We start from the raw sequence: 13,745 nt of genomic DNA, 5'->3' as shown, positions 1-13,745 counted from the left end.
CCATGGAGATAGCCTCTACCCCCTGCATGGTGCTCAGTGGAACACGCAGTACCAGCTCATTATACAATCTGATATCACACACAGGCACACGCATGAGCACGGAGATGTTAAGATGAACATATACAAAAACATACTAAAGTAACTGGAGGAAATCTAATCCTGAATTAATGGGGTATCCAGAAATTGAGCGAACACACAAAATACCTGATGGAATGAATAAAAAAAGTATCGCCTGCTGTGTGTTCTCATACTGAGCTTTCTCCATTTGATCTAGAATACATCTTATCCTTGGTGTAGCACTTCGGTGTCCGAGGGGGCACGTGGTTCCTCTAATGGATGAAAGGATCCAGCCCGTTGGAGGATGTTTGAAGATGCTTGAGGAGGGCTGAATTAAGGGGCACCACCACAGGTTCTTATGTAAATTCCTCGTGGCACATGGGGGACAATGACAGGGAGGGCCAGGATTATTAGAGGGATAACTGGTCCCCGTGGTCCAGGCCCCTCACATCTCTTCAGTCACTTGTCTTCAGCAAGCCGAGTGGCCATTGTCTTCTTATTTATTTATTTATTTATTTAGACGAAAGGAAGCAGGGAGGAGGAATAGATGAAGCTTTTAAACCCAATTATCCTGGGGATGCACCGGGCCACCGAGAGGGACTCCTGTGTGACGTGAATTCAAAAGGAACCTTTACACAGGGGTGATAGGAGGGAATAAAACAAGGAGGTAGAGGTTCTCTCTCTCTCTCTCATGCAGGGCTGCCCTCTAATCTAAAGAGCCAAGGTAATTAGTGAGGCCGCCCCCCCCCAGGCCATGATGGGCATAGCAGCCACCACCACTGGGCTCCACCATATTTGCATTACAAACAGAAGTCCTGCTGCTTAAAATCATAGCCTGGTTTGGACCGTACACTGCCTGTTGTTTTCAAGATCACATTGGATTTAATTGCTCCTTTCCATTCACTGCTGATAGCACCCGTGGGATTTTTGTCAGAATCAATTTCCTTTGAAACCGAACAGTGACAAAAGAAACACTGGTTAGGTGCATCGTTACAGTGCCAGTGCCACGCTGTCTAATCTAATCTGATACTACACCGTGTGTGTGTGTGTGTGTGTGTGGCAGTGAATGCATCCCGGCACTGGGATCTAAATAAATACAGATAAAAAAACAGAGTAGACACACACACACTACGGCAAATAAAACACAACACACATTGTTGAGGGCAGGATAAACAGTGGGTTACAAACAGCTTTAAAGCAAACAAACACATGACCCAACACTGTGGGGATTATGCCCTGTGTGTTGGTTCAAGGCTCGCTGATACACACGCGGTGAATAGGTACATTCACTAAGTAAATGAGGGGTGGGCTCAATCCAAATACACTTTGGTCCACTATCTAATCCTAACTACAAGGCCACAGGCGCCAAGGTCACATCCGACAGTTAAAGCACACACTCGGCTCAAATATTGATCCCCTCAGTAAAGGTCTGGCGTACTCTATTACAGTATGAGCATGGGTTTCCTCCCCGGCTGCCCACAGGCTCCTCCACGGGCTCAACTGCAACACGTCACGGGCAATCAAACGGCAAGAGAAGGCTTTAGTATCAGAGTTTCAACATGCCGGTTTCCTCTGTGAGTCCGTGTGAGGCCCATTCGATATGAGCGAATCGTTAAGTGGGTCTGTGCATGTGCTGTGTGAGGAGAAACTCTGGCTCCAACTCCGAGGCCCTGTAGGCGTTCAGGCCCCGAGTCAGCCGACAGACGTAAGGTAATTGCCTTTCTATCCCCATGAAACACGCAAGTCTACTTCCACGGAAAAAAAAAACATCTCCCCTCCCGCGGAGCTCCGGCAGGCCCCAAACTCTGCCCGCCCTTTGCTTACTCGCTTGTTAATATTTATATATTTTCACATTTGCACCTCTCTCTCTTGGCAAAGTGCTACATCTGCCAATCCGGCTGCGGGCTAAAGAAGGAACTCATATCTGAAAAAAAAAAGATCAAAATTAATCTGCCTTGTATTTTCATTTATTTATTTATTACCCCAAGTATCAGAGGGGTGGGCTGATTTGAATGAAGGAGCAGCAGGCGGTGGGGGGGGGGGCAGAGCACGGCACATTCATCTGGCACTGTTTCAACACCTTGAACTTACAGGGGAGGGATTCGAGTTGCAACTTGCACTGTGTGATATAGCCGAGGGGTTGAGAGTGGAGGTCTTTGCCAAAATGAGAAAACACAAAGGAGACACCCACACAGTAACTTTGTAAAACTGATTGTCCTACACTGACAGGGAGGGGGGCAACTATTAGGGAGGTCTCTGTGTGTGTGTGTGTGTGTTCTAACTTAACATAGAGTCAGCACACAAAACAAAGTCAGCCGGACGTGGATACAGGACAGCAAAGACACCTGACATATAGCACCGGGGTGGCAGGGGGCGAGGGCGGGACGGGAGGAGATATTTTGTACAGTGCCCCCTCTTCTCCCGCCCGAGATATTACTCACCGGAGGGGTGACACCGCTTGTCGGCAAGATTAGTGTGGAGAGCCTTGACTGAAGGTTCCAGCCAGCACACGGAGATAAGTGCTGACAAACACATTCACCTACAGGAGCGAGCCCAGCTTCGGTTCACAAAGGTTGCGCTCGCTGCCACAACACCACAGACTGATGTCTAAAATCTAATTCTTTTTTTTTTTTTTCCTTTTCCTCTCCGGTTTGACATTCACATCACTTTGATAGACATTCGACACACACACACACACACACACACACACATACTGAAAAAAAAACACCACACAACCCTGACAAACTGAGAGGCATTTACAAGAGCTGCAGGGCTTTGGTATCTTTTCTGTAATGTGGCAAATGTGGAGTGTTGTGTATGTTTGTGGTTGTTATTATTTCTCCCTCCCCATTCACTGCAGAAAACAGACCCTCTGTGCTTTCAGAGATATTCTCCCGGGTCAAGGGCTAGGAAACACTACGAGAGATTACAACAGCTTCAAGCCCACGGCCACAACCCAGCAGGCAGACCCACCACCTTCTACCCACACTCTGATTAGAAAATAAACCATGCACACAAACACACACTCACACACACACATAAACAGGGAGAGCTGTGGAGTGGTAGCTCCGAGCTATAATATCATTTCATTCGAGTGCTTTTTGCGCTTCATCCGGCAGAGTGCTATTACAATAACGCCATTTTCAATTCCAGCCTGAGAGAAGAGAGACGATATATATGTCACTTGACAAAACATACCCAGCCTACTCTATGTGCTGTCATTGGTGCTTTGTATTACTGTTGACGCTGAGGGCAGGGGAAGGAGAATGCCACGCCATGCGCTGCTACGCTGTGAAAAGAAGACGGGCTCCATTTGTCCGGATGCAAGACTCCCATCCAGCTCCGACTCGCTCATTTACCCTCCCACCGGCCAGAGCTCACCTTTGCCCCCCCATCCAGATGCAGAAATTACCCCCTCAGCAGGCGGGCGAGCAGCAGGTTCACACATCTTCCCCGTATTCCTCCGCTGAGGGGTTGCAGGTCAGACCAGGGAAACAGCTGCAACAATATGGCCGCCTGGCGGTGCCTATGGCTGTACCTCCTCCGAGAACTGAGCAGAGGCTCTCATCATTAGCTCAACTCATCACCATCTCTCTCTCTCTCTCTCTGTCTCTTATTCCCTCCCACCACCATCAGGGGGCCATTCTCTCTCTCTCTTTTCTCTGTTTCCATTTTCTCGGCTCATCCTTTTCTCCAGCCCCCGTAGCGTTGTCCCGTGTGTTGCATCTTGCCCCCTCCACTTCCCTCCAGCGGCTTGTCAGCGCTCTCACTGCACTGACTGCAGATGAGGTTCTGCAGATGAAGCCGTATGCACGCACACAGATCATTCTCCACAGAGCATGGCCGAGCCCGATATGATCTCCAGCGCCGTTCTCCCTATCTGCAAAAATCCCGAGCTAAGGGATTGTAAATAACACTGTCACTTTGGCAGATAAGATGCAGGAAATATGGTAAAGAGCGTCGGTAAAGGGGAATCCTATGGCTGCCAGTGATACCACAGTGGAGAGAAATCACAGGTGGTGATATCGTATGAAATGTGCATCTTTAATAGAGCCTTAGAGGGAATAAAAGAGCCGGAGCGTGGGGGCTGTTGTGAGGAGGCAGAGAGAGGCAAGACACAACAGCACACAGCAGGGGATGAGGAGCTGATGCCTGATCAAGGTCAAACTGAGGAGGTGGTGGGAGGTATGAAGGTGCTGAATAGACGGGGCCGACTGTACATGAATGGAGTGAATTCCATCACACTCGCTGCCACATACTGTGCCTGTACCTCCGACTCAGCTGATGAGCCTAAAACAAACATCTTTATTTAAACAGCAGCCGCGTTCAAAGCTCATTTTTCAAACAGAACCTGCTAATTTGGCCTAACAAGCCCCTGGGCAGCCCGGTAATGACAGCAGGACCTCGGTGGGCGAGTCTGCTGCCCGGTTCCAGGAGAAATGTGTGCCGCTGCCGCCCGCCCCTGAGAAACAATATAATTAACTCTTAATGAACCCCCTTTTCCTTTACACCCTCTAACAACACCAACAGACACACATACATTAACATTCACACGCTGACACACAATTCAATTTGGCCTAATCCATGCTTTATGGTAATGTATAGCTCATTAAAACGTTAGTTAAAAACTCATTAAAATTCACTTGAAGAAGTAATGGCTTCATTACAGTAATATTCCGAAAAGCAAAAAAGAAAAAAGACACGTAAGGACAAGGGGAGAAAAGACGGCAGAGAGCGACAGCTTTCTAATCACTTAATTGTTTCTGAAATGGAATACATTTACATAATAAATAGCAATGTGCCGTATCCTGCTTCTATCTTTCCTCATTCTCGTGGCACTCAGTAATTAACAGGCGCTACAATTAAAGATGCATTTTTGCCCCCCCCAAAAATAAGATTTTGTTGCTCCACTCCAGCTTCCATTCTGTTGTCTTGTTTACGGTCGTGAATGTGTGGCCGGGGCTTGGCAGATGCACACTGTGCCCTGAAACTGGAGCTGGCTGATACTGACAAACAATGTGCCCATGGGTCTTTGTGCCTGCTCAGATAAGGCGCGATGTTGTGCTGATGCTCGTGCTCCGTCCAGAACGGACACTTTACAGCCGGAAGGGGGAGTAAGAACGTGAGGGGAGGAGGAGAAGAAGGCAGGGGGGGTGGTGGTGGTGGTGGTGGTGGTGGTGGTGGTGGTGGTGCTGGGGGGACTGGAAGTGGTAGATGAGAGTGGGATTGATTTCCTGCCAATTCCAGCACAGAGACAGCACTGACAGAGGTAGCGAGGCGTCATGACAGAGCGGGTGGTTCTGCTTCCTGCGTCGGGCGAGGGAACGAGGGAAGAGGAAGTAAAGTGAGAGGAAGGAGAGGAGAGGAGATGGTGCATCCAGGCAGACGGGGGGGAAATGTCGCCCGCTAATGTCTTCCCTCTGAGAAATTAGTCTCCTATTGCATCAGTGATATCTGGACATGAGCACGGTGAACTGAGAGCGATGCAGCTTTATGAAGAATTAGTGCAACAGGACTACGCCAGAGAACGAGGGAGTGGGCGTGTTGGGAGTTGAGTCGGATGACGCAGTTTGGAACATTTAAAAAGGAAAACTCTCTCCACGTCTTGTTATGACTCGATGCATTGATTCTTATCGAGAAGTAAACTCTCTAAAACCAGTTGGACTTGGTTTCCGTTCTTGGCCCAGAAGGTAATTTTAACTCTAGTGGTCTCTGGGCCTCCGGCGTCTGGGGAGGCTCGGGCAGAGACACGTCACTTTGAATTAGCGCTGTGTAACACGTTGGGAGCATTTGGTCTCTCATTAAGTCAGACTCTTTGGTTGTGAGTTACCAAATGACTGGACTCTAATGGAGCCTTCAGCCTCACATTTATTATGTCTGGGAGAACCCACAGGTCTTAGAATGGAAAATTAAAAACACACTCCCTGAGCTTTTCCCTCACGAGTAAAAACTGAATGTTCTATGGTACAGAACAAAATGCCAATCTGCCATCTTACAACATTATATCTCAGTAGTTTTCCATCCTCTGTTAGAGTTCATTTGTTTAACCCCATAGTGTTTAGATTTCTCTCTTGTAGGAGAGTTAGAGGGTCACAGAAGTCTCAAATCCAGCTGTGGCACAGAGAAGAGCCAGAGGAGCAACTCCATTAAAAAAGGGAACAGAGGTAGAAGCCACTGGGACAGAAATTTATCTGGATCTGAAAAAAGTGTGAAATGTGCTTTGAACCTGTGTGACTGTGTGTGTGTGTGTGTGTGTGAGTATGTGTGTGTGTGTCAAAGTGTGTGGGGGCCCTGGCCTAATGACATTGAGACCGTGTCCTTCCACAGGGAAATATAATCCCCTGGATGCTGCTGAACTGTGTCCAGGCTGAGAGAACAGGGCTGGATTCTGGCAGACACTGCACACACACACACACACACACACACATGCAGACACACACACACACACACAGCCGTTTATCCGGTGTGGCACACTTACACAGGCATCTCTGGTGGAAATGAAACCCTTGCAGCCCGGCTCTGCGGTCCAATGTGCGAATCTTCATATAATCTTTAATAGCTCCCCCCCCCCACACACACACACTTTTTCTGTACACCAGCCTATTTGCCGCGGCTCCTTCCCGTGTCTGTTTTATTGTTTTGGTGTATAATTGGATTGGCAGTAACGGCGGGCAGAGAGCCGTTAGGAGCTTGTAAAAGGTGTCACTCTGCGATGGCAGCCCGCTTTAATTAAGCTCTCGGCTGGAGTTGAGCAGCTTTTATCTAGCCTGGTCTGATGAGCCCCGAGTGCAAGAGTGGGCTCCCCGGCATACTGCAGGACAAGCTGGAGGAGGAGAGGAGGAGAGGAGGAGAGGAGGAGAAGAGAGGAGGTGTTTCACAACAGCTGTAGATAGCCCCAGTTTACTGTATTCAGCTAGCCCCCTCCCCAGACACCAATCTTGCATGCCTGGACCACAAAGATACTGGGGGACATCATAAAAATGCAATGTGTTTGTGTGTTTGTGTGTTTGTGTGTTTATGTGTGTGTGTGTGTGTGTGTGCCATAGCCGTGTCTCCTTGTGCTCATTGTGACAGTGCCCCACCCATCAGTGGTGTGCAGCCATGTGAGTATTGGTGCAGATGCGGAGGCAGCCCAACAACATGGCGGCAGCAAATGGGAGCAAACGCAAATATAAACAGAACGCGAGAGCGCAGGAATCTCACGGAGCGCCGCCGTGAACTCAGAACTAATCCTGGTTTCCTGTCTGGCTGCTGGGCGAGTGAGAGTGTGTGTGTAGATCTGTGTGTGAGGGCTGGTGATGTCTGCACTGTTGTACACAGCATAATGATTAGAGAGGTGTTCATCACTGTCTGTCCTTGCCTGCATCCCCCCCCCCACTCCTCAATCCTCCTAATGGCCTCCTCAGATCATCTTTCCTTCAATCAATACCGCCTGAAAGGGACAACCCCACACCTAAGGACACTTTGTTCCCCCCCCCCCCCCCAGTAGATCACAGGTGACACTTTTTCCATACCGGGACTCGTCTCCGGATCAGAACCTTGTGAAGGACTTTGAACCAGTTCTGACATCCATCAAATGTTAAGGTCTGGACATTTTCTATGTGGATGTGCAGGGGGGGGGGGATACAGTTAGATTTGCAAACGGATAGAAATAAAATGAAAATCAGACAGGGCAGGTGTTAAATCACATGCAGCCGAGATGCTCGGACGTTTAAAGAGATTTATTGATCACTTTATAGATCCTAACTCTTGAGGAAGAGCAAAAAATTAAAGGGGATGCAGGGATGACCTTTACAACAGCCTCGCCTGTGGAGAGAGATTCCATTCCTCCATCTCCACATCCCAGGGTGTGTATCAGTGAGCTGTTCATGGCTCGGCGGGAACAAGTAATTCACCATTTAGTCAGAATGTGCATCGGAAAAAATTCCCCCTCAGTGCAACCGGCGCCGCCATCATCCAGGAGATGTGTTATATACTTTCTGTGCATCTGCTGAAGCATGATTGAACGCTGCACATAATATCTAAATACTTGGAATAAATTGTTGCAGTGATGCTGCCTGCTCAGCAAAGCAGTGCTACATTAGGCTCACCTAAGCACCACACACTCTCGCACAGGAACAAATTACAACCTCAAGTGTCTGAGCTGCAGAGTCTGTCGGGTTATTTGGAAAAAGCAAACGGCAGAGAAACGCACAAACAAACTGATCGCTCTATAGTGCATTGATGTGTGGTGCACGACAAATCTTTTAAGACAACAATCCGGCAAAGAACTCACCCCTAAGATTTTTGTGTATACCTGTTTTTACGTGTTTGTGTATTTACACCGGATACACAGGACTTGAGGGTGTGAGCTCACATGCTTTGACGTTAGCTTCACGGAGCCTCTCTCTGATTTATTGGCGCCGCGGCTTCACTGGCGTCACTCGGTGAAAGAGCTCTGCATCTTCACCGAGGCCCAGAGACAGTCCGGTTGCTTATTCCACAATCCCATTCGTGTTAATTGCATTACAGAGGAGTAATTGTGTTAGTTCCATCTGTAATCAGCTTACTGCCTCAGTGCGGCTGGGTATACCTGTACATGAGGCTTATGTAACCCGTGTACTAATGGGGGGGGGGGGGGTAAAACCCAGGATACTCACTCAAGTAATCTGGCCGGCATGGAACCACCAGTCTGTGTGTGTGTGTGTGTGTGTGAGTGTGTGTGTGCGAGTCAACCCATGCTCACATTATCATGCAAATGGAAAACAATCGGAAACACACCACTGGCTGCCATGTTCAGGATCAGTGTCTAAACCATTCCTGTTCTCCCTCAGCCAGCCACCACCCCCCCCCTCCCCCAACGCCCCTTTCTTTTCTTTTTTTTTAACCTCTCTGTTTCCTCTTGATTTATCCCTCCACTCTAACATTTCTCCGGCACCACATCAAAAAAAGGCAGATTAATAAGCCCCCCGCTTCCGTACCGCGCTCGTGCCGCGAAACTTGTCCGGCTCATCTCTGCGGGCCGGAGAGATGTGAGGTTAATCATTTAGGCAAAGGAACAAAGTTAATGAGGCAACTTCTAATCCGAGGCTATTTGAAGTTCTGTCAACAGTATTGACTGCACTGCAGATGGGGTAGGATATCGTTGGAGGGCACCGATGACCTACATAGCAAGGACAAGACAGTGGCTAAACAGCAGCACAGCACAGTGATCCCACAGCTCTCCAGGGCACAGAATCTGCAGCAAAGACACAACAACACATACACACTGTATGCACGTTTGTGTGTGTGTGCGGCGTCCTTTATCTTTACAGTCCCCCTGCTTTCATATCACCCTGTAGGAAGATCCAGTTTGGGATCAGCTACATACTCCCTATCGCCGCCGCCGCTGTGCAACACACGATCAATACTGCTTCCACCTGGCAATTAGCTAATAATTCAATGAGCTATAACTACTGAGCCCGAACCACTAAAGATAGGAGGTGGGACGGGGGTGGAGCGGGTTTCGGCTGAGGTCTGCCACATGACTGCTGTCCATTATGCTTGTGTGTGTGTGAGTGTTAGATACTGAAGCTCTGTGCAGGCGTCTGGTGAGAGTGAGGAGATACACATCTTGGTTCTGTTGTGTGTTTTATCCGCACAGAAGAACTTTAGAGGCGTTGAGGACATTAACAGACTCCTGCTGATAATAAGCAACACAGCTTTCTTACACTATTCAAGTGGAAATATTACATTTTAGACATGAAATTAGTCATAACAAATCAATGACTGAGGAAATACTGGTTTTCTACTACAGATCCATAGTTTTTTTAGAAAAGCAAGTGAAATAGAGATTTTAAGTGTTTAATTGGTTTAGATTCACATTATATATTCAAATTGATTATAAAGATGTAGGCAAATGTGAATTTTTAACTTAAATTGAGCTGTACTTTTAAGTAGTTCCACAATAAATAGTTCAATCATTAGGAAACTGCTTTGTATGTATATTAAATTATAACTGAAATATCTCATTTTGTGTATTCTGCACTACTGTGACTACTTCTCTTAAAGGTAATGACAAACCCCACAAAAGCGGATTTCTCTTCTTCGGAGTAAACGCAGACCTTGAACCATCCTAAAATCAGTTTAATTCAGAAAATGATTCCATCTCAGGCTCGGAGCAGAGGTGACTCTTTTTGCCATTTAAGAGAGAAGGCGCATTCCTTCCTTTGATTAATTCCAGGTCCTTGAAGGTCACTTTGATACAATGACATTTGAAATCGTCAGGACTAACCCCAGAAAGCAGGACGCTGGGGAGCCATTAGGGGGGGGGGGGGGGGGGGCGTCTGTAGTTGGGGTGGACATTTAGCGTGGCAGACACCACTTGAGCTGCTTCTTGCCTCTGCCGGAATCCCTGATTGCCCACAGACACTGCACTCTCAGATCAGTGGGGGTAGTTGACACACATATCTATGATGCATGCACACACACACACACACACACACACACACACAATACCTCACGCACACACACACCGATGCTGTAAAGCCCCCCCATATGTCTGAACACAGAAACAACCAGACACACTGTCCCCTGGGTAATGAAGGAGCATTGTGAGACTGTGGTTTGCTGTAAAACCCAATTAGTGCACGTGCTTTTATCAGCGCTCTCAGTTAGTGCTACACAAACAGATAACGGCCTCCACGAGATGTCTGGTGGTCTGCCCCCTCCTGGACACACACAAGCCAAGCAGGGACGTGTAGAGAATTAATGAGTATTAAGAAGGTGCAGAAAATGTATCTTGACATAAGTTCAATACTTTTTTCTGTCATCGCATTTAACTTTAACGTCAATGTCGGGTTAAGTTATTAATATTTCTCACACGAGCGGCAAACGAGTGTAGATAAATGAGAATCCGTATTTTTTATTGGTTTACGTTCAAACCTAAAAGTGGATATTAAGTTTGTTTAATCACTGGGAAACATTTGTATCAGCAAGAAAAACATCTGAAGTTTTACAGTCTTGCAGCGGCTACGGAACTTTTACTAATTTGAAAGAGGTCTTTATGCAAAGCGACTTCCAAGTAAGACCCAACATTCCAGCTTCAGTTCAGTATGAGACCATGTGAGCGCTAGACCAGCACCTGGGGTAATAACAAGTTAGTAAAGCAGCAGCTGTGCATTAATGAGTCATTCTTCCTGTTAATAATCCTGATAAATCCTGCTGGGTGGACATTAAAAGTAAACAAAGCGGTGCCTTCCTGCTGTCACTGTGTTTTAAATGAAGCGCTGCATTATCAATCTGTAAAAGCCCGGGTCTCTGTGCAAAAAACACCCCCACGATTTACATGGTCCTGGGAAAAGGTTGCGTAGCTGCACCTTGTTTGTCTAAGGAATCGATTTTCCGAGCAGGTGAAGCCGTCTTTTTGCGATGTGCCTCAAAAGTGTCCTTTTACTGTTTCTATCTTTATTTTTTTGGGGAGGACTGTTCATCCCGAAGACATCACAGTCGACACCGCTCAGCCTTCGGTCTTCAAGGAACAGACCTGTCAAGTTTGAAGTTGACAGGATGAGTGGCTGTTGAGAAAAAAATCGAAGACAGACAGAGATCCCTTTATTTACAGTTGGATGCAGGGGCGGGGGGGGGGGGGGGGGGGGGGGAATTACTGTGTGTTTGTTTTGGTTATTACGCTATAGGTAAGAAAGCCTTTCCCTCATAATTGACACCCACTGCACAACGAGAACCACGTGCTGCTGTGTGACTTCAAACACACAGAAAAATCAAGCAGCGAGATCTCAGGTGATGTAAGAACAGCACCTCCATCTGTATCACGTGTAATCAAATACAGATTACAGCTCTGCTCGGCACGTCCAGAGCTGTAGAGCTTGATTTCTTGCCTTCAAGTCACTGCGGCTGAGGGAGCAAGGCAGAGGCTGACATTGTCACAACACACCAAGCTTATCTCCGTCTTCAAACACCTCCGTCTCCCTCAGCCACATAAAAAGAGCCGAACAGAGAGGTGGCAATCGAGGCAGCCGTGCAATGCAAGCCCTCTGCTGCACCACAGCCATCAAAAGAGCTACTTCTGCATTCATGTGCCGCATCACGCCCGAGTTCTTTGATGGCACAGATCACTGTCGAGATGCTGATGCTCTCACTGAAATGTACTGTGGTGGCTGCACGGGGTAAAAACGTGTAGGAGTCTGTGGCGTGTGGGAATGCACAGAGAGAGAGAGAGAGAGAGAGAGGCAGTGTGCACGTGTGCCCTGTAGACAGATTTACATTATTGGATTAGTATAGATTAGCTGATCATTTTCAATCCCCATTAGCATTATTGAATTTAGGGCATCGTTTTTTAAATGACTTCAAATATTATTGACATCACTGGAACTGATGCCCCGTCGAGGAGAAAGAGCGTGAGTGGGGCAATCCAGTCAAGAAACAGAGGGAGAGAGAGCGAGAGAGAGAGAGAGAGAGAGAAACACAGTGAAGTAGTTGTTTTTTTTCTCCACCATCTTTCATTATTCAGCCTCAAGCCATGAATAACTGAATAACTGAATCCATGATAGCAGGGATGGAGGTAGTTTCATCCAGCATGTCTGAATGTGAGGGGGGAAACATAACAAGCCACAAGAAAGCATCCTGCAAAAGAGGTCTTTAAATGAAGAGCTAGAAGCTCCACTCATGCATGACTGCATCTTCTGCAGCCATTTCAGCATGGACCTCTGCCCCTCCCCACCCCCTCCACCGACTGGATGCACGAAACAAAAGATGCTTAACATGTCTGCTACTTCTGTGAGGAGTCATTGGTAGGAAACCAGTGCTGTTAAGAGTGGGACCTAAATTTGATCAGTGGCTGCCCCGGTCCGGCCTCTGAGGAGTCACCGGCACCGAGCGACACGGTGCTCCTGCTCCCTGGACTGCTACTGAATAAAAAATGAGGGAGGAGACATTGGAGGAGAGACGGAAAGAAGGGAGATAAGAACAGATGGGGCAAATAGCCTCGATTTAAATGGCAGAGAGGTGACATGTGAGCACTCTGCGGCGGGAAGGGACCCCCTGACCTCCCCGAGCCACGGTGACAACTAACACTTAGCGTTCTCCGAGGAGTCCGGTTTGGCCGGGTAATTATCGCACGGTTTGCATCAACACGACCCGTCGGCATTGTGCTGCTGACAAACACGCCGAAACAAATAATACACGTGTGTTGTGCTTTGTCACATCACGGTGCAAACAGTCCTCCAGCTAAAAACCCGTCATTAGCACAGATCATTCAGGGCAGGAGCACTCGGATGATTGAAGTCGATCAACTCATTTGAGGGTGAAAAAAGCAGTTTGAAATTGCCTTGTTTGAAAAACCATCGGCCGATTACCATAATCACTTCATGGCTGACAATACTTTGTAAATGTGTGTGCTATTAATGCCGGCAATTATGGAGGCTAAATGCAAATTGGATGCCAGGCTGGACGCATCCATTGATCTAAGCAGATAAAGCACAAACATACCAGATCCTCCGCCCGCCAGAGAGCGAGGCCTCCTGCTCACTTCACCATTATCCTCTATGAGTTCTGTCCAGGCAAAAATTGAAGGGGGGACACTACTGAAAATGGGTTCCGAGCCAAATTTATAGAGGTGATTTTACTATGAAAATTGATTCATTCAGAGTTCGCAGTGAATGTGTTAGTGAGATGCGATGGCCGCTCTCCGCTTGACACTCCAGCATCCGCCT

The 13,745-nt window shown here is 47.6% G+C and overlaps 1 protein-coding gene across 1 annotated transcript in view; it reads right to left on the bottom strand.

Annotated features, from left to right (window-relative positions):
- The window catches only part of robo2 (roundabout, axon guidance receptor, homolog 2 (Drosophila)), a 154,718-nt gene that overhangs the window by 56,177 nt on the left and 84,796 nt on the right, over positions 1 to 13,745 (bottom strand). The window lies entirely within an intron of this gene.

This window comes from Pleuronectes platessa, chromosome 5 (assembly GCF_947347685.1).
Source record: "Pleuronectes platessa chromosome 5, fPlePla1.1, whole genome shotgun sequence".
NCBI classification, from domain to species: Eukaryota; Metazoa; Chordata; class Actinopteri; order Pleuronectiformes; family Pleuronectidae; genus Pleuronectes; species Pleuronectes platessa.
Note: the sequence above shows the minus strand (reverse complement) of the source record. Positions and strands in the feature narration are given on the sequence as shown.